At 37.3% G+C, this 19,912-nt stretch overlaps 2 protein-coding genes across 5 annotated transcripts in view; one reads left to right on the top strand and one right to left on the bottom strand.

Annotated features, from left to right (window-relative positions):
• Window positions 1-6,733, bottom strand: part of LOC129247235 (uncharacterized) — a 43,847-nt gene extending 37,114 nt beyond the window's left edge. The window contains exon 1 of one of the 2 annotated variants that reach the window (XM_054886278.1): window positions 6,601-6,733. The gene's annotated coding sequence lies outside the window, so the exon portion shown is untranslated. Of the gene's footprint in view, window positions 1-351; window positions 526-6,600 lie in introns of those variants that run through there. The other variant, XM_054886280.1, reaches the window with a different exon arrangement.
• The window catches only part of LOC129247233 (ras-related and estrogen-regulated growth inhibitor-like protein), a 73,957-nt gene that overhangs the window by 5,781 nt on the left and 48,264 nt on the right, over window positions 1-19,912 (top strand). For 2 of the 3 annotated variants that reach the window (XM_054886273.1, XM_054886275.1), the window contains exon 1: window positions 16,724-17,303. The exons of the other annotated variant lie outside the window; for it this stretch is intronic. The gene's annotated coding sequence lies outside the window, so the exon portion shown is untranslated. Of the gene's footprint in view, window positions 1-16,723; window positions 17,304-19,912 lie in introns of those variants that run through there. 3 annotated transcript variants of the gene reach the window in all.

The raw sequence follows: 19,912 nt of genomic DNA on the forward strand, positions 1-19,912 counted from the left end.
CAAAATTGTCGCACAGTGTAATATTAGTATAGATTAAGTTCTCCAACACAAAGCTGAGTACAATTTTTCGTCACACAACAGTAGTTAATATACAATACTGCGTAAAAATGAGACAAAAAATTAACAGTTAACTCCAGAGCCCACCCATAACATTTTGTTGGTATAGCTACGCACATCTTCGCTAGAAAATATTTTCAATTACTATATATCATATTTGGTCATAGAATTTATTTCACGCATAGAAAGTATTTGTTCCATGCATTATTTATAAAGTATTATTTAACGTAGAAATTCTACAGACACTCCATGGAATTGCACTTTTGCTGAGCTTGCAAATACACACACACATACGTTTCGTAGGTTATGCCGTTCACTTCGAACCGAATATCAGCGCACACTATCTCCTTCTGCAAAATTCATGCATATAACTTAGCCACAGCGTAATTTCAATTTAATCATTGTACAACCGAATTATTTCATATTTCAAAAAGAATTTTTAATATTTTGAACTACTGCTTGTCAACTCAAGTGATGGCAACAACGGAACTAACATATGGTGGGAAATGAAGCAGGGTTGCACTCGCATTGGAAAATATGTAAGTTCACTACATTTTGTCGATAATGCAGTGGATCAATAATATTGAAAGAAATATTTGAAATAAGAAGGGCAATTTTTAATTTATATTAATGAGAATACTATTTGAAATGTTATTTAAAATTTTATTTTTTTTTTATTTTTTTTTTATTTATATTTTTTATGATGAGTGGTTCTGTTGGTCACAACAATCTCCCTTGCACTCAATAGAGGCGAAAAGCAAACTATAGAAATAAGTGTATATCATTAGCTTAATCGGCACTTAAGCAAACTATGATAATAATAATAATTATGTTTTCTTATTTAAATGCTTTGCCTTTAATGACTCTTAAAAAAATTAGAAATGAATAAAATTATATGGCTTGATAATTTTGTTTTAGTTCATCTCACCAAATGCGACGTAATATTATACTTGAAAATGTAAATTAGTTTCTTTGTATACGTTTTTAAGAAATGAAAAATACAAGCAAAATCTGTAATTTTGAAAAATCAGAGTCTTTTTTAAAAACCAGATATTAAATAAATAGTTGGAACTCCAAATCAACCAAACTAACAAAATTTATATGTATTGCTTCTTGGAGTTAGGTGCAGTCAGAATTTTCAAAAAATTTGAGTTTCTTTGCATTTTCTTCAAGTGTAATATCTTAGAAATATTGTGTGAAAATTTGAAGTGAGTCCGACAAATACTTTTCAAATTATTCAACAATTAACAAAAAGCCCTCGAGCGCTCCGGAGCGTTCGCAAAACTTTAAATGCGTTTTTCTGCAAACTATCTATGTTTTCTGAACTGGTGATCCCTGTAACTTCAAAACCGCTTGGTAGATTTCAATAAAATTTATACCGCTTAAAACATAAAAACAACATAAAAAACTCGTATCTGATCGGAGGATTTTTTTGAAGTGAAACTTCTTAGGCGTCGATGGACGAGCGAGAATGGAGACTAAAATTTCAAGGCCATGGAACGTTTTGGGCATTTTGGTTTCGCGAGAGAGAAAAAAGATATAACGTAGAGGAAAAGGAGAGAGACAGCTATACCTTATATATATCTTAGATACACTTTAGGCTATTTTCCCTGAGTTTTTCTAATGAGAAATAACACTGTCTACTTTTTGGCACTTGTTTGTTGGTGCAAACTTGTAGGAAATATATTTTTGGTGCCTACTTTTGGGCGTTATATTTCTGTGGTGCCTACTGTTTGGGGCGTTTTTTGTCCCAATTTTTTTGGCGTTTTTGTTTGGTGTCTACTTTTTGGCGCTTATTTCCGTTTCCTGGCTAGCGCTTGTGCGTACTATAAAGTGCTATCCATTCCGGCGTCGGATTTATTGGTATTGCCTTACGGTAATTTGTGCCGTTGCTGCGGTCCTGGAATCGCTGCGTTTGTGGGGGTGATAAACGCTCGGAATACTGCGAGTGGTTGCCACGTTTTGTGTCAGGCGTTTACCTACACCGGTCGACCCTTCTCCATTTTTTTTTTAATTTTGTCCATTTGTATTCTCTGCAAATGTTGTGAATTTATTTAGATATATATTCTTTCTCTCTCTCTCTCTATTTCTCTCTCATTCTCTCTCGGGTCTCTCCCTCTTTCTTTGTCTGCCTTGAAAGTTTCACTTCTGTTATGTGTACTACGCTACACGCACTTTTTTTCAAAAATTTCGATATTTTTTAAACAATTGTGTGTTTTTTTCTGGAAAATCTGAAAAATATTTCCTGAGACCGCCATATTGTTAATTTAAAAAAAAAAGCTTCGATCAGCAATTGACTAGCAAAAAAAAATCATTTACAATCATCATTTTTTCGGGCTTCTGGCTACCCCTAACCTCTTAAGTTGAATGGTTGCCCACAAAGAGGAGTGACTCTTGAGCGAGAATTATAACTAATTTTCTTCTAATTCATCACTATTTCATTTCATTATTGATTATTACTTTTTCTGATAAATGTTAAATATCATATTTGCCAGCGCAAGTGCAACCATTCTCCTTGCTTACCTTCTGATCGTTATACGAACGAGTAGGCCAGTCGGCAAACAAGCAACAAATAAAAATACAAGGCAAATATTACTTTTGATTAACCTTACGCTGCCCTATTAATGAATTAATTTTTGTAATAAAAGAAAAAGGGGAAGAAGTAAATAAAAATATGCACTAACAATAACGAAAAAGCGTATCAAGCAGCACAATAAGAGATCATTCTTCCATAAACCACATAAACTGAATCGTGTGTGTGTGTGTTGTTGTTTGACCGAGCTCCCCCTACAATTTTTGTTGCGCGTTTTGATGTTGTTCTTATAGGCTTATGCCGCTCTCTAACGGCAGAGGTTTTTTTATGAGCTGCTTTTTCATGAAACTCGGAAGTTTCAAATACCTGACGCGGGGCGACAACTGTTAAAAATTACATTTTTTATAATTTTGGTGTTTCGTGTCCAAAGCGATTTTTGAACCCGTACTTCTAATATACTTAGTCCTGCGATAAATTCGCTTGCTAACAATGGAGTGGGGAACTATGAAAATCGCATTGCAGTGATTGCATTACAAAAATGTTGCATAAGTGCAAGCGAGACTTACGAATTTCGGAAGAAACTTTATATTTCGCGAATGTTTGTTTACCGTCTAATCAATTGTTTTTCCGTCTAAATGTGACAGACAGAAAAAGAAGTGGTCGACCTCGCGTGGTTCGAACCAGTACAGCCATAAAAGCCGTTGGAGAAAGAATTCGCAGAAATCCCCTTAGAAAGCACAAAATAAAAAATAAAATAAATAAATAATTGGCGCGTACACTTCTGTTAGGTGTTTGGCCGAGCTCCTCCTCCTATTTGTGGCGTGCGTTTTGATTTGTTCCACAAATGGAGGGACCTACAGTTTTAAGCCGGCTCCGAACGGCAGGTATTTTTATGAGGAGCTTTTTCATGGCAGAAATACACTCGGAGGTTTGCCATTGCCTGCCGAGGGGCGACCGCTATTAGAAAAATGTTTTTATTAATTTTGCTTTCACCGAGATTCGAACCAACGACCTCTCTGTGAATTCCGAATGGTAATCACGCACCAACCCATTCGGCTACGGCGGCCGCCATACCGCCACACCACACAAAATTATGTCCAGGAAAATGAATGTATCGAACAGATCCATGTCCAGACAAATTAAAGATGATCTCCATATGATAGCCTTCCGTCGCTCAACTGGTCATCTTTTGACAACACGTTTGAAGAAAATTAGACTTGGCAGATGCAAGCAACTGCTTCGGTTACACGCGACCAACGGCCATCAAAACATTTTTATCACAGATGGGAAAATTTTCACTGTTGAAGAAGTTTTTAATAAGCAAAACGACAAAATCTATGCTAAACTTCTAACAAATGCAAAAAATGTTGTTCCGACGGTTCAGCATGGCCATCATCCAGCGTCCGTAATGTTTTGGTGGGGAGTGTCTTGTAAAGGCGTTACATCTTTTCATTTCTGCGAAAAAGGGGTTAAGACCGGGGCAAAAGTATACCAAGAGGATGCCATAGAAGGTGTGGTGAAGCAGTTGACTTGAACTCTCTTCTATGGGGTATGTTGGATCTTACGCTCCAGCCCATAAGACAAAAACCACCCAGCAGTGGCTAAAAAACAATATTTCTGGGTTCATAGTCACAGAATATTGGCTGTCTGGAAGTCCAGATCTGAATCCATTAAACTACATTTTGTGGTTGAAACTGGAGAACATGGCTTGTCGAAGGCCTCACAGAAATTTGGACAGCCTCAAATAATCTTTGGTTCGAGCAGTGACGCCAACATCTATGGAAACCGTGCGTGCTGACCTAATCGTTTGAAGGCTTGTGTAAAAGCAAATAGTGACCATTTCGAAGGAAAATTTTTAATATTTACATGATTAAATAAAAATTAATGAAGTTAAAAAAAGTATTATAACTTTATATCTATAACGGACTTAACTTGTAACAGAACTTATGGAGTACACATATTTACATATTCAATACACTTATCGAGTTCTTATAACAGCAAAGAAAATTGTATTCCATTGCAAAAAAGCAAAAGCATCGCATATTCACAAGCTTCGACTATTTACATATTTATTTATTTTTAATTTCCATTATTATTTTATGAAAGTGTGATCTATATATATAAAAAGAAGTTACATTTCCTTGGTAATCTTATAACTCAAGAACCGCCAAACCGATTGACACAAAAATTTTAGAGTTCTTTTCTGTCTTTGAGGAGGTGGTTCGTGTGAAGTTTGATTGAAATCGGTGCAGCCGTTCCTGAGTTATGACATTTTATGTGAGTAATGGTTTCCTCTCATACGAAATGCCTATATGGGAAAAACAACAACAAATACACAGCCGCTTATGAGCGTTTCTGTTGTACTGTTGTGGTTGTAAGTGTATTATGTTAATATTAATTTGCTGTCGTTGGAATTCAGTTGACAGTTCTCTCATGCTTCGATGCCTACATACCAAATTAGTAAAAAAATCCTCAATATCGGATAATATCGTAAAAATTATGCCAAATTTGAAAAAATAGAGAAAAAATAGAAAAATTCCAAATACTTCCGCCTACAGTCTCGTCAGTTGTCATTTCGGAAAAATTGTCAACACACTGTCAAAAGGGCTCGTTTTTGTTCTTGCGAACTAAAAAAACAAATTCGAAATCGGATGGAAATTGGCGAAGTTAGGAGTGATTCTTCACATCAACCTACTAAAAAACGGTTTTATGGCCATAAAACGAGATTTTGGGGGTGTATTGGAAATTTCTCCTATACCATTTTTCTTAGTTTTACTATACCCACAAGTTGTACTAGGTCTCCATAAAAGTATAAAATCACTGTCGCACAGTGTAATATTTTCGTCCAAAATGACTTGAAACAATTTTCAATGTTTTGCTTTTACATTCAATTAGTAATATACTGTACTGAAAGAATGCCACGAGCAAGACGAGCAAACATTGGCAGACGTTCACGTCAATCAAATGCTACAGCGTTAAAGCGAAGATCACAAAGTGAAGAAGATCGTGTTCGACGAAATGAAGTGGAAACACAACGTCACAGATGGAGAAATCAGTCGGTTCTGAACTTTACAGATTCAAGGTCAAATATACTATAGAGCTGGGTCTTTGCTACCATTCCCAGATGGTGACCATCAATTTTTGCAAATATATTTTATTGGTGATGAGAATCGTGAATTAGATCAGCGCAGAAATTTCGTCGAATACGAGAAGATCAATCGTGAATGAATTGCAAACAATGTTCCATCAACACAATGAATTGGTGAAATTGTTCAAAGTGGCACTCGATCTGATGCCCACCGATGGCCACAAAATCATAATAAAAGCCGATAAAACACCAATTGGGGAGCACGCCAGACGATTCAATATAAAAAAAAAAAACATTTTATGTATGGTGGTGCGAAGCCCACTGGGTAATGCTAGTTTCTATATAAATCTAGGTTCAAATATTGTACAAAATTTATAAAAACTCGGAACAATTTATAAAAATCGCCAAAGGATATGTCTCATTGTCACGCAACGCCGTCAAGGAAAAGAGTTGCAAAAATCAACGAGAATTTGGAGCTATTTTAAACTTGCACTTTATTACACTAGAATTTAATGGAGACTGCATATATAAAAATTTTCTAAAACTTCTGAATAGAAACTATAGAATTTTTATGGAAAATGATGAATGTTTAGAAATGTTGTTAATATTTGGAACTTGGATTTTTGTTACATAATAAAATATATTTTTATAAAAAAAAATTCCAATTAATTAATATACAAAAAAAATATTCAAAACTTATCAATATATGGGATTACCTTATCATTACTCTAATAATAAACGATTATAATTTCGTGAGAAAACATCATTAATTAAACGGCCATAGTGTTTAATATCAGCATCGATTTACCTTACAAAAACTGAGCTAAATCACCAATTCTGGTGAAATTGTCTTGTCAGAGAAATCTCGCCTGCATTGCAATTATTTGTACTATTTTCAGAAAATTGATCACTGTTGTCTTACCATTTTGAATGCTACATCAGTTGAAATAAATTTGCAGTAGTTGTTATGGCTTGCATCAATAATTTTTGTTTTTTCCTTAGTATTTCACCACAAATAATCATAAAATTTGTATTATTAGAATCCAATGGAAATTTCAAAAAAAAAAAAAACACAAAAAAAAATTATGACAAATTTGATTTGCTCAAATATTTGTAGAGAAGTCAAATGAGCATCAATATTTTACTGGAAAGTAGTAAACTTTTGAAAAAGGAACAGTTGTGTTAATAGAGTTGTGGAAAAAGGGCTGAAAGCATTGAAATATTAATTTTTTAATATAAAATTAGTTATATTGGATACACAGTACTAAATCTCACAACTAGTGAGTAAAATTCAGTTGTTAGGTTAGGTTAGGTTAGGTTGGTATGGTTACCCAGGGAGTGAGCACACTTGGACGAAGAAAGATTCGTCCTTTGTGATACCATTGTGAAGGCGGTGAGGTGAAACGGAAAGATCGATGGGATGCATGGAGAGGTGGTGATGGGATGGTTAGGAGCGTGCGGATTACGAACGATGACTATGTTTGCGTCAACCGCTTTGTGCCACTGATGAAATTCATCAGATTTTAATGTCAGCGCCAGCTATATCAACAGGCGTGGCAAAGAAGTAAGAGCCAAGATGCCTGCATCTTAGCCCCGCCAGAGCAGGGCAGCTAAGGAGAAGGTGCTGAGATGATTCCACCTCATCCTCCATACATCCAGCGCAAATAAGACTCGAGATGACTCCAAGTCTCACAGCATGCATTCCTCGCGCATTGTGTCCTATGAGAGAACCCACTAGATTGGAGAGCTGATATTTTGTCAGCCTCAGAAGCTCGCCCGAGCGCCTCCGGTCCACACGTGGCCAGAAGGATTTCGCGACCTTACACATTTGTGTATCGCTGAGTTGGCGCGATACCCATCTTTCCAGGAGCAGACCGCATTTAGTCAGGGGGATCCCAATTCTCTCCCTTCGCGGGGAGATCACCTCACATGTCCTTTGTCTGGCCAGCTCATCCGCCTCACAGTTTCCCACAATGTCGCTGTGACCGGGAACCCAGATGAGGCTGATGTCAAAGAATTCGGACGCAGTCGAAAGTAAGGTCAAGCATTCCTTGACCAATTCCGAATGCACCGTCATAGACCCGAGGGCCCTTATTGCCGCTTGGCTGTCGGAGTAAATATTTACTTTCTTGACTGTTAGTACGCATTTGAGCAGCCAGTCAGCTGCCTCCTTGATTGCGCTACCTCTGCCTGGAACACATAGCAGTGGTCCGGTAACCTGAATTTGAGTCTGATGGGGAGCCCCTCGCAAAAGACTCCTCCGCCAATCTTTCCTTCCAACTTCGATCCATCCGTGAACAAGTTCACCAGGCCCTGCCCCCAAGTGTAGCCCTCCGTCCGCTCTTCCCTTGACGGGATGTGAGTGGAGAATGTTCCGGTTGGACTAAACGAGGGTATACACTGGTCTGTTGACAGAGAGATGAACTCGAAATTTCTAAGGACGCTTGAGTGCTCATAAGTGAGGTTGAGCTTATAGCTCCAGCCCCTCAGTCTGATTGCGGTACGTGTAGCGGCAATTCTGCCTGCGATGTCTACGGGTACCACATTTAGCATTGCGTTGAGCGCCAGAGTAGGAGTCATTCGATGCGCCGCACTGATTCCAATGAGTGCCGGCCTCTGAACTCTCTTCAGCTTCTTCACCAATGTCGTCCTCTCTAGTGAGCTTCACCAGACTATGACTCCATATAACAAGATAGGCTTTACAATAGTATTTTATAGCCAGAAAACAACTCTCTTGATGACAATCCACCTCAAGGGCGTCCAAAGCGAGTAACAACACCAGAAATCGTAGAAAACATAAAGGAAATCGTATTGGAAAATCGTCGAGTGACTGAAAGAGATTTAGTAGACGACCGGCCTAGGCATCTCATGGGACAGTGTAAGCAATATTTTGACTGAACTGTTGGATTTCAGAAAGCTGTGTGCGCACTGGGTGCCACATTCGCTAGCAATAGAACAGAAACACATTCGACTTGCGCAGCAACATTTAGAGCGTTTACGAAAGGATGAAGTGGATTTTGTGCATCGATTCATTAATATGGATGAGACTTGGGTCTATCAAAATGATCCAAAATGAAAACAAGACGCTAAAGAGCGGCATGAACCTGGTTCTTCGGCTCCGAAATGAGTTCGTGTGCAGAAAACGGCAAAGAAGGTGTTAGCAACAGTTTTCTAGGATTAATTGGATTATGGTAACGCAATAAATTCTTAAGGGGGGGTAAGGGATAAACGCTAAAAAAACACTTTTTTCTTGAATTTATTGTAGCGAAACGGTTCAAGTCAGTTTATTAAAAGTTGTTGCATATTATAAAGTAACATTTCAAGAATATTTGATTAAATTTTCATGTAAAAATATTGCAAAATGAGCGAATGAGAGCACATTTACGTAGACGTCTTTTCAAAAATACATTTTGCAGTAGTCAGCATATCTCAGCGTAGAATCATCTGAAATCAAAAAAATCGAATAATTTAGTTAAAGTATGAGTTAAACTTCCCCCCAACGTTTATTTTGACGATTAATTTTCACTTTCAGCCATTTGGTAGTCGTTTGAAGTAAAAAGTGATTTTTGACGAAAAAATGCCGCCATTTTGTAGGTGTAAAACCACTTTAATATAAAAAAAAATAGCGAAAAAAAACGTTGGGGGGAGGTTTTTTATATGTAAAATATGTGTGCAAAATTTCAAAAGGATCGGTTGAGTAGTTTTCAAATGCCAATGACTACGCACTTAAAAAAAAAAAGGTTCGAGAAGACCGCGTTTAAAGTTTTAAGTTAAACGTCAAGAAAATACTTTTTTATCTCTACTTACACGGAGTCGTCGATTCCAGCACCATAGAGTATGTTTCCACTAGCTTTGTCATTGTCTTCAGCATCTTTTTTAGCAAGTCTACGAGCTATCCTGCCCTCCTTAGTCTGTTGGTGGCATTTTTGGTCAGATCTTTCGATGCGAGTTTGGTCCACTCTTCTCGCATATTCGTGAGCGCTTGTCCGATACCTAATGATCGCATAACGAAAATAAATCGACTATTTATCTCGTATGATCGTCCAATTTTTTCGCACGAGGGCACATAGCGTGGCGAACACGAATCACACTTCAATTGGATTTCAAAACCAAGTCCTTCTTTCTTACAACACTTGAAGGAGAGATCTTTGCCGCACTGTTTACACTGAACTAGCGTAGATAATGTATTAAATACCAACAAAAAATCTATGATTCGGTAATGTTTTTCAGTGTCTTCCGGTACGCTATTAATTGTGTTAACTTTGATTTTTTTCGCCGACGCACCGCTAGTGTCTAAGTCACTCTCCTGTTTTTTATTCGGATTCGGTCGTTTTTTTGGTCTGTCTAAACGAATTCCTTTACGTTGATCTTTTCTAGTTACTTTAGATAATCTCGGCATTTTAATAAAACTATTTACAAAAATCTACAATACTAAAGAAAAGTAACAGCGTCGCAACCGTTCAAGTCAGCGTCGCACGACAAACTGATGCTTCTCTCTGCTCCCTTTGAGATTTACAGTTGTTATATAGGTATAATACATAGTTTGAAGCATCGGCAGCTGTTATTGAATACAAAAGAATGTACTAGAAATATTTTTGGAGCAATAGACAGATACAAAAGTATACCTGAGTCCGCACGCAGGTATACGTTTGTAACGGACTACGCGCGCAACTGCTGCGTCTCGGCAGATGTTTGAGGCGGCTCAGCTTTATGCTCTATAACTTAAACAGTTTTGCTCGGATTGACTTAAAATTTTAACACGGTATTTTTGAAATGTTTTACTACAATAACATGCAAAAAAACAAAAAATCGATTTTTATCCCTTACCCCCCCCTTAATAGTACTATAACCTTTAGGACCAGCTGGAAAAAAAATGCTTGAAAAAAACCAGTTTGCAAAAGAAAAAAATCCTTTTCATCAGGGCAATGTTCCGTGTCACAAGAGCATTTTGACAATGGCTAAAATCAATTAATTAAAGTTCGATTTCAATTCGATTTACCAGATTTTGCCCCTAGCGACTTCCATCTGTTTCCAGATTAAAAAAATGCATGCGTGAAAAACGTTTTTCATTAAATGATGAAGTCATAACAGCTGTGGATGCATATTTTGCAGCCCTTCCAGATTCTCACTTCAGAGATGGAATCTAGTTGGAACAGATGTATTGATATTCAGGGAGTCTATACTGAATAATAAAGTGTACACATTTCAAAACATAAAGTTGTTTTATTCTTATCGACCCGCAAAACTTATTGAACAACCTAGTCGTTAACAGAGTAAACTTCTGCTGGCAAATCGAGGCCAATGAGGGTCAATAAAGTCCTAGGGAAAGTTTTTTGGAATACGCGCAGTCTCATCCACATCATTCATCTTGAAAAAAGTAAAGCGCTTGAATCGATTTGGTGTAAAAACTACTGCATTTTGGGAAGAAAAAAAAAATTGCTACCATTGGGATGACACACAGACAAATGAATTACATGAATTAATATAGATTACGAATTGTTCCCTCTTTTTTACAAAAAAAGGCTCTTGAATTAGGGTAAATTATATGCGGTTTAATGAAAATACCTCAGTTTCGCCAAAAAATGGTTATTTATACAGGACACGCACTTGAGTGCAGAAACGTCCAGCTGATGCAATTTAAGGTTACGTATACGCCGAGGCATTTGTATCTACTTTACTTGCTTATCAATAATTGGCTAGACACTTATGCATATATTTAATGCAGTCAATTAATTAAAGGACTTAATAACAAAGAGTTCTTGTTTTCTACAGTTTTCTGCAGAGAGACAGTATTGTGACCACAATTTTATTTACTTTCTTAGTATTACTTATTCAAACGCCATATGACGCATTTATGTTATTGTATTTTAGTACCTTGTATACCCACACACACACACTCGCATGTATTTACCACAAGTAATATGTATGAACTTGCTTGTCAAATCGAGTCATATGAATAGAAAATCAAAAAATAATAAATAAATACTCGTAGAAGAGGTAAAAGGTGTTTTGTGCACCGCAACTTATTTGAATAAAAAGCCATTCATGTGTAATTGGCGCCAATGTGAAGGCGATGGTACTTGGCAATGAATGTGCACTGTATGTGCCAGTGAAAATATACACTTAAGGTTATGCGTCTATGAGCTATTTCAATGAATTGTAGCTCCTTTTGTCCTTTTGTTGCCATGACAGGTAAACAAGTAATTAGAGTAGAAAAGGCATTCATTTACGCAGCGAACGCATTCAAGTGGAATGATTTGAAATGGTGGTATCTGCACCTGGAATACGCACCCCAACTGCCGTTATAATTTAACTTCAGCGCACTCACCCTTCCGGTGTGATACGGGGGTATTGATGAATGAGGGAGTATTGATGGATGAGGGAGTATTGATGGATGCGGGAGTATAAATCATAGCAAAATCAGAAATACTTGCACGTCGATGGGTTTTTAGATGATTACTTCGCTGGCTGACATGCTGGGTAACGTACTTTAAATTTAGCTCACATTGTGCGAGTATTCTCATCCTATTACCGGCAGAATGCAATGGTGGTAGTGGTGGCGACGCGGGGAGATTGTTATGCGCACCTGGTAAACAACAACATTTCTGATTGCCTTAATTTGAATACAAATTCGAGGGTGAGTGGTAAATAAAGGTTTTAATGCTACGCAATTGGCCGTGCAATGTTGACAGTAAGAACAGAAAATTAGTATTTAAATTTTTGACTTCAGAGATTCTAATTCTTCTAGAACTCTTCGCTTGAGAATAGAAATGTAAGGCATACGTAAGCAGCTACGCTATTGTTTGAATCGGTTTTCATTCTTCGTATCCCCGGTATAGGAAAATTTCACTCGAAACTATTAAACTGAAAACTGGAAAACTATTTCTGAATTCCGAAGTTTTCAAGACTGTAGGGTCATTAGATACTGGCATGGATATGCGAGTACATTTTGTAGGTTAGGTTTGCTTAGATAAGATGGTTGCCTATGCGAGAACCAACTTGGACGATTATCCAAAATTTTGAGTGAAAAAGAGTAAGTGAGTAAGAGAGTTGAGTAAAAGAAAGAAAGGGGAAAAGAAAGAGTAGGGGAGAAGAAGTTATATTATGAGTATTATTAAGTATGGTGAATATTTTTATATTTATTATATGCAAAGCATTTCCAGAACTAACGGAAAGATTTAGAACAAAAAAAGTAGAGTCCGATCCTTAAGGTCGTTGAATGGATTTCCAATATTTCGAACAGCCAAATCAAACCTTTTGCTGGAATTGTAGGAATGAAGATAAAAATCGATTTAAAAATGGAAGTAGAAATAGAAATATAAATAGAGATAGAAATAAAAATGGAATAGAATGAAAATGGAAATAGAAATAGGAGTAGAAATAGAAATAAAAATAGGAGTAGAAATAGTAATAGAAATAAAAAAAGAATTATAAATAAGAGTAGAGATACGAATAGAAATATAACAGACATGGAAATAGAAATAGGAGTAGAAATAAAAATAGAAATAGGAGTAGAAATAGTTATATGAAATAAGAGTACAAATAGAACAGAAATGGAAATAGAAATAGAAATGGAAGTAGAAGTAGAAGTAAAAATAGAAACAAAAATGGTAATAAGAATAACTACGAAAAATTTATAGGAAGAGTGGAAGAAAACAATTTTATAAAAAAAGAAAAAATTATTAGGAAGATAAACGGAAATTTAGAGGTTACTGTAGTAAATGCCTTACAGATAATGCAATTCAGAGGAGAAACAAATTATTAGTTATTGCAAAGCCGTTTTAACAAAATCTACCAGATTAGAGATTGGATGCTGTTTGAGGTTTCCACTTCAACCTCATGGCCTTTTGTACCCTTTACTCACCATAGTACCTCATTCAAGCCCAGTTCCCTGATTAAACTTAAGATAGAGCTGGGTTGGACTGAGCGAAAGTGCCTTTCTTCTGGCTGCTAATTGATGAGATGTCTCAACCTTCTCCGCGCTATAGCACTACACTCAAGGAGAAGGTGCATTGGAGTCCCCTGGGATTGATCGTAGAAACCACGAAAATCCGTCTTTAGCCCTTAGTTCTTCACTACTGAGCTTCTCCTGGATGGTGTGTTATCTCATAGTAAACAAGAGCTCGGGTCCTATTACAGGGTCCGGCCCTCGAAGTGTAACCAATTAAAAGGTCATAAATTTAGTTTGGAAAAATTACTTTTATTCAGTTCAAAGTAAAAAATGTGTGAAAATAATAAAAAATTAAGAATCAATTTACTTTTGATCGACATTACCACCTTTTGCCTTGACTATGGCTTTGAGACGGTCCAGAAACGAATCGCAAGCTGCCCGAATGTGACTTGCAGGTATTTTGGCCCACTCGCGGACAAAGGCTTTTTTCAGCGTGTCGAGACTGGCGAAACTTTTTGTTCGGACCTTGCTCTCCAAAATGACTCAAAGAGAATAATCCAACGGATTCGCGTCTGGTGAATTTGAGAGCAATTGTGTGGACGTTATAAAGATCGGAACGTTGTTTTTTAGCCATTCTTGGTTCACTCGAGCTTTGTGAGACGGTGCCGAGTCCTGTTGAAACGTCCATGGTCTGCCACTGAAATGTTTGTCTGCCCAAGGCTTCAAAGCAACCTCCAGAATACTTTCCCGATAATATTTCGCATTTACCTTGACGCCAGGCTCGATTAAAACGATTGGAGAGCGTCCATCTGCGGTTGCAGCGGACCAAATCATTACCTGTGTCGGATGCTGCCTCCTGGTGGCCAATCGATGACTCAAATTCTCGTATGAACGGTCGGTCAAATAAACCCTCTTGTTTTGGGAGTTTACGAGTTACTCAATTTGAAAAATTTTCTCGTCAGAAAACACAATGTTCGGAAATTGACCGCTTTCGGTCAAGTGAAGCAACTCCTTCGCACTCTCAGGTCTGACTTGTTGCTTTGGATCTTTCCAGTTCCAGTTTTACCTTTGTGTCCTCGGACCAAATTAGCCGAACGCGATTGTGTTTTCTTAACCTATTACAGCTTCTCGATGCACTCAAGGACCAGTGAGGACTTAAACTCAAAGAATAACAAAGTCTTGAGTGCCGCCGGACTGTCACTCAAAATGGCAATTCGCTCATTCCGGAGATACCTATCTAAATGGATTTCTGCACATAGACAGATGACATACACCTCCATGGTTCTGGGGCCATATGTTGCAGCGCTTAAGCCTTCTGGTGCCTTCGACCCATCTGTATACTAATGCAGGGTACCCTCCTGGAATTTCCTTTCAAATGCTGGTGTAGTTTGCTTTGTCGCCCAGTTCAATTCTGAACTTCTACTCGAATTTGATGGATTTGGTGATACCATCCCTTGGTCTGGACAAGTGGAAGCTGCAGACTCAACTACTCCATGTTCTTAGATCGCATCACTTTACCTTTGCCGGAACCTTTCGAGAACTTCGAGCCAGTTATGAAAGCACTTTTCTTCGCACTCTCTGAGTCTGAGTAATTGTAATGATAATCTCTTTTAATTCAAATATTATCCGAAATTACTCGCCGTTTCAAAATCCATATACAATTCTTGGCCGTGAAATATGCGTGATATTTCATAATATTTTCACGACATAGTTGTACTCTGTTCCGTCTGTGAAAAAATACGCAACATGTTGCCAACATGATGCTGGGAACATTTTTTCAACGCTGCTTAAATTGCATTTGTAATTTAAGATTTAGTGAAAAGTGACAGCTCGTCGAATTTAAAAACTCTGTTCAAATTTAAATTTGGCAAAAATTTAAAAATATGCCTTACATTGCTGAAAATGTGGTGAAATTTTTGATTTTATTTCCTTGCTTATTACTTTATTTTCTAATGTTTTGCTTTTATAGCAGAATGTGTAAATAATAGAAATTTTCAAAGCTCAAATATGAGAAATGAGGTGGTTGTCATCGTCTCAATCAATAATACCATTTCCGCATTTCTGCACGCACGATACCAGCAACTTCTTCCTACAATGAATTTTTTTTTTTGTTAATATATTTTAAATTTTTCTTTTTTGCTTCTTTTTATTGGATGCCAAAAATGTAATCGGCACGAGTAAGGTAAATCAATTTTCAATGCGGCAAAGGAAGTGAAGTAAAAAATTCAATTGAATGTGACTAATAATCAGATTCTTGGTTGTCATTCTTGAGGTATGTGAACTTTTATTTGTGATTGTTTATTTTTAAATGTAAACAATTTTCTTTAACTGCCAAATATGAAAGCGCAAAATGTTTTCTATTATTCACTTTGCTTTTTGCCTTCCACTGCGTGCAGTCACTTTGAAAACCAGAGGCTTCTTTACGTCGTTTTTATCGATGCTTTGTCAGCTCACTAGTTATTTTCTGCGCCGCCCAAATAATCATCTAATGCGTATTTTCAGTTTCGAAAACTGTAAAGCTTCCTCTACTTAATAAGTATTTAACTCTTCAATGAAAAGTCTTCATATTTAATTTCCCAGTAACCCCACAAATGAATTATCCCCGTGTTGTATAAAGGCTAAAACATAGGTACATATATGTTTACTCTATTAAATTTTTTAATTTTCAAAATATTTTATTATATTTTCTCATTAATTTCCACAAACTTATAAAGTGGTTTCACTTTTGTTGTTTTAATTCACTTATTTCGTCCTCGTTATTTAATATCTACCTGCGCATCATAGGTATGCACGTAACCAAAGTTATATGTATTTGTTCTATACCTTCATATTTATGTTACTAAGGTATGCACAGCTGCAACCTTGCCAACTTCCGTTGATTACTTCGTATTACACGCAATTAGCAACTTGTTGCACTTTATGCACACCATCGCCATCACTAAAAATTTACAGATATACAGTCCCCTATATACAAATATGTATACAAGCCAGACAGCAGCACGTGCCAGCAAGCAACATGTTGCCGCAACATCATCTGTCTCTCTTTAAGGGAACACAACAATGCTGTTAGTTAGTAGTTGAATGTAGATGCGGTTAGACCCCATTATTCACTACTTATGTTGGCCTACCGTTCGAGTGCCTCGTAGTGCTTTGCCCGAAGCAGTTGGTATTTTGCTAACGCAATGCGAATAAAATGTACAATGCAAAAAGTGAATATAACAAACAAACAAAAAGTAAAATCACGAAAATATACTCGTACCACGCCATACAAACAACAACATGACTTACTGCCTTCCCCATGCTATTCGTAGTTGTAGTCTGCAATCAAACGCAAGGCATTCATGTTCGTTATTTTATTTAACGGTTTCGCTGCACTCCAACATTCGCAAGTGGGTTTGCTTCGTTTAGTGCAAAGCCTTTGTGCTATTGTTGTCGTTTCATTCCATTGTGGAGTGACGTCGTGTGCGACTTTCGGTCCTTTCAACGCTAGCGTACCTATATAGTAAACAAAAAACGGCGATTAGCAGTTAATCGTTTCTTAATCGAGCGTGAGTGCGTACGCACAATTTCTGTTGTTGCGGCTGTTTCATACATATTTACGAGTATTTACTTAGCAGCAGTCGCGTAGTTAGAAAATCCAAAGCACAGCACAGCGGCGCGCAATTTTTCCGTATAAAATTTCACCTGTCTGCAAGTGGCGAAGGACTGATATTTGGTGCATACATACAAATAAAGTGAGTGTTCATTTTGATAAATCGTGTCATTTTTTAGTAAATGTCAATATTTGCGAATTTAATTTATGTGAATATTTGCACAAAGCATAGCTTTTTACGCGCATTTGTGTGCATATAAAGTGCATAAAGCTGTGTGTGCAGGCAAACTTGAAACACGTAAAATCGTATTTTGGTTTTCTTGTTGTTATTTTGGATCAAAATAAATAAATAACTGCAGAAATGTTTGTAAAAAAGGTCAGTAAAACAAGATTATGTATAGTTGAATTTGAAAATGAAAATAAAAATATTTATTTATCGCTTTCGATTTATTCCAATGTGTGTGTGTGTGTGTGTGTGTCGGCGCGTATGTGTGAACTCATTCATGCGATCTAATGAAGAAAGTTGCAATTTTTATGGCTAAATATTTCCAGATTTAATGTTGTTAGTGGCCGTCGCGGCCTAGTTTGTTTGTGCGTGCCATTCAGGTTGTTGATCTTGGGTTTGATCACTAATGCCGGTATTAATACCAAAAAATAGTTGTGTCTAATAGCAGCATTCTGCGGCAAACCACTAAGTATTTTCTGTCATTAAAAGCTGCTCATAAATTAACAATTGGCTTTTAGAGGCGACATAAAATTGCAGAAAGACGTCAATAAGCACGCCATTAACTAGAAGCGAAGCTTAGCGTTGCACATCTCAAAGCTGTATACGCCAACTAACTTCTGTTGTTATTATGTTGCTGCTGTTAGCTTATTAGCAAATGCTAAGCGACCTTCATAAAATAAATTTAATTGATTGTATGATTTTATGCACTCGTAAATGTATCTTGCAGGGACAACAAAGTGGCATTGAGCAACTAATTTTTAGTTTAGTACCGATAAATATTCATGCAGACCACAAATGGGTCTTCTGCTACGGAAAAGCAAGTAGCAAAATGGAGTTTGTAAATTGTCAGATATTAGTTAATTTTTAACTAATTTTTTAACTACTGTTTACTCTGTAAGAGTAATCGGTAGACAATAAATATATTACATAAATAAATATAGTAAATAAATAAATGTTTAGAGGATCTCTTCGAAATAAAACTGTTAAATGAAGGCAGCGATATGTAATTGACAGGTCTCCCCTCCCTATTTTTTTTTTTTTTGCTAACATCTACTACACGTATAATTTTCTATGGTGTTAAAGTGCAAGTATGCACTACTTTATCGAGATTAGATAAAATTCGTTAATAGCGGCGAGTTAACATTAAAGCGGCCCAAGGGCATTACCCCCGCATGTACGAGTATGTTAAAAGCAAACAAAACCAAATTTCCTCAAAGTTGGCATAAAATGTTCGGCTCTTGCTATTATAATGATTTTTATCTGTACCTGAATATAGAAGGTAGGGTACTTTTCTTTTGCCTAAAAGGAGGAGAGGCCAAGTAAGGAATTCCTAAATTCGGTCCAGGCCGAACTGTGTATACCCACCAATATTTTAGTAAAATTTTATTTGTGCTGACTCGTAATTTTTTTTTATCAAACAAACTCATAGACAATAAGTATTATAAAGGGTGATCAATTTAGAGGTATCGGATTTTAAATTGAAATAAAGCAACTAAAGTTCAAATTGATTGGATAATCTTTATTATTTTTGTGTAAAACCATTTTTTTTTTTTTTTTTTGGCGGTGAGGTAGGGTTCAAAATGCCTTCGCACTTACAGTAACCGTCGTCTACTGCGTCGAATGGTGTAGCCACTAAAACAATCCCTCCCCATTCCTTCCCGGATGTTTCCTCTGCCCCGGGACTCCGGTAGTATTTCATCGTAGGCAGAGGAGATCCAAGTAGGCGTTCTGTTCAGAAAGAAGCCTTTTCTACTCCCCCTGCGTCCAGGGTCACCAATTTTGGAGCCAGCATCACGCTATCGGCTCATCTTCTACTCAGGTAGGATGGATGTATGTATATTGATCATCTCTATCCATGTCAAATTTCTTGGCACGTAGGATGCGCTCCACGTACGTGTCAATAAGTTGCCAGCTTTCTGCACTTTCGACCATTTTTTGGATGATGTTGTCTGCTTTTAAGGGGCCTAGCCTATCTTCTATTGCTTTGCGCTCTGCTGTCCACCTCTCACATTTGAAAAATGTGTGATCAGCATCGTCAATGGGTGCATCTCCGTAGATGCATTCAGCAGTTTCTGCTTTCCCTATTTTGTTGAGGTATTTATAAAAGTACCCATGTCCAGATAGCATCTGGGTGATGTAATAGCTCACCTCACCGAATTTCCTGTCATACCATTTATCTATGTTTGGTATCAGTCTCTTTGTCCATTTTCCTTTCGCCTCTGACGCCCAGCGCTCTTGCCATATTTGGAGTGTGCGTGCTCGAGCTTGTTGCCTTCTGGTATTTGTGCGGTCGCGTGTGTCTGTGTCATTTGTCTCGCTCTTTTTGAGGTCCCATAGTTCTTTTCGTTCCCTCGCTAGGAGATCTATGGGTATCGTACCGCTGATGATAAGTACTGCTGCTTCCGATACCGTGCGGTAAGCTGAGGCAACACGGAGGGCAGCAGTTCTTTGGGCCTTGGCAAGAATCTTCCGACGACATTCTGATTTGAGTGTGTCCGCCCATACTTCACAGCCGTATAGCAAGA

This window comes from Anastrepha obliqua, chromosome 5 (genome assembly GCF_027943255.1).
Source record: "Anastrepha obliqua isolate idAnaObli1 chromosome 5, idAnaObli1_1.0, whole genome shotgun sequence".
Classification (NCBI taxonomy): domain Eukaryota; kingdom Metazoa; phylum Arthropoda; class Insecta; order Diptera; family Tephritidae; genus Anastrepha; species Anastrepha obliqua.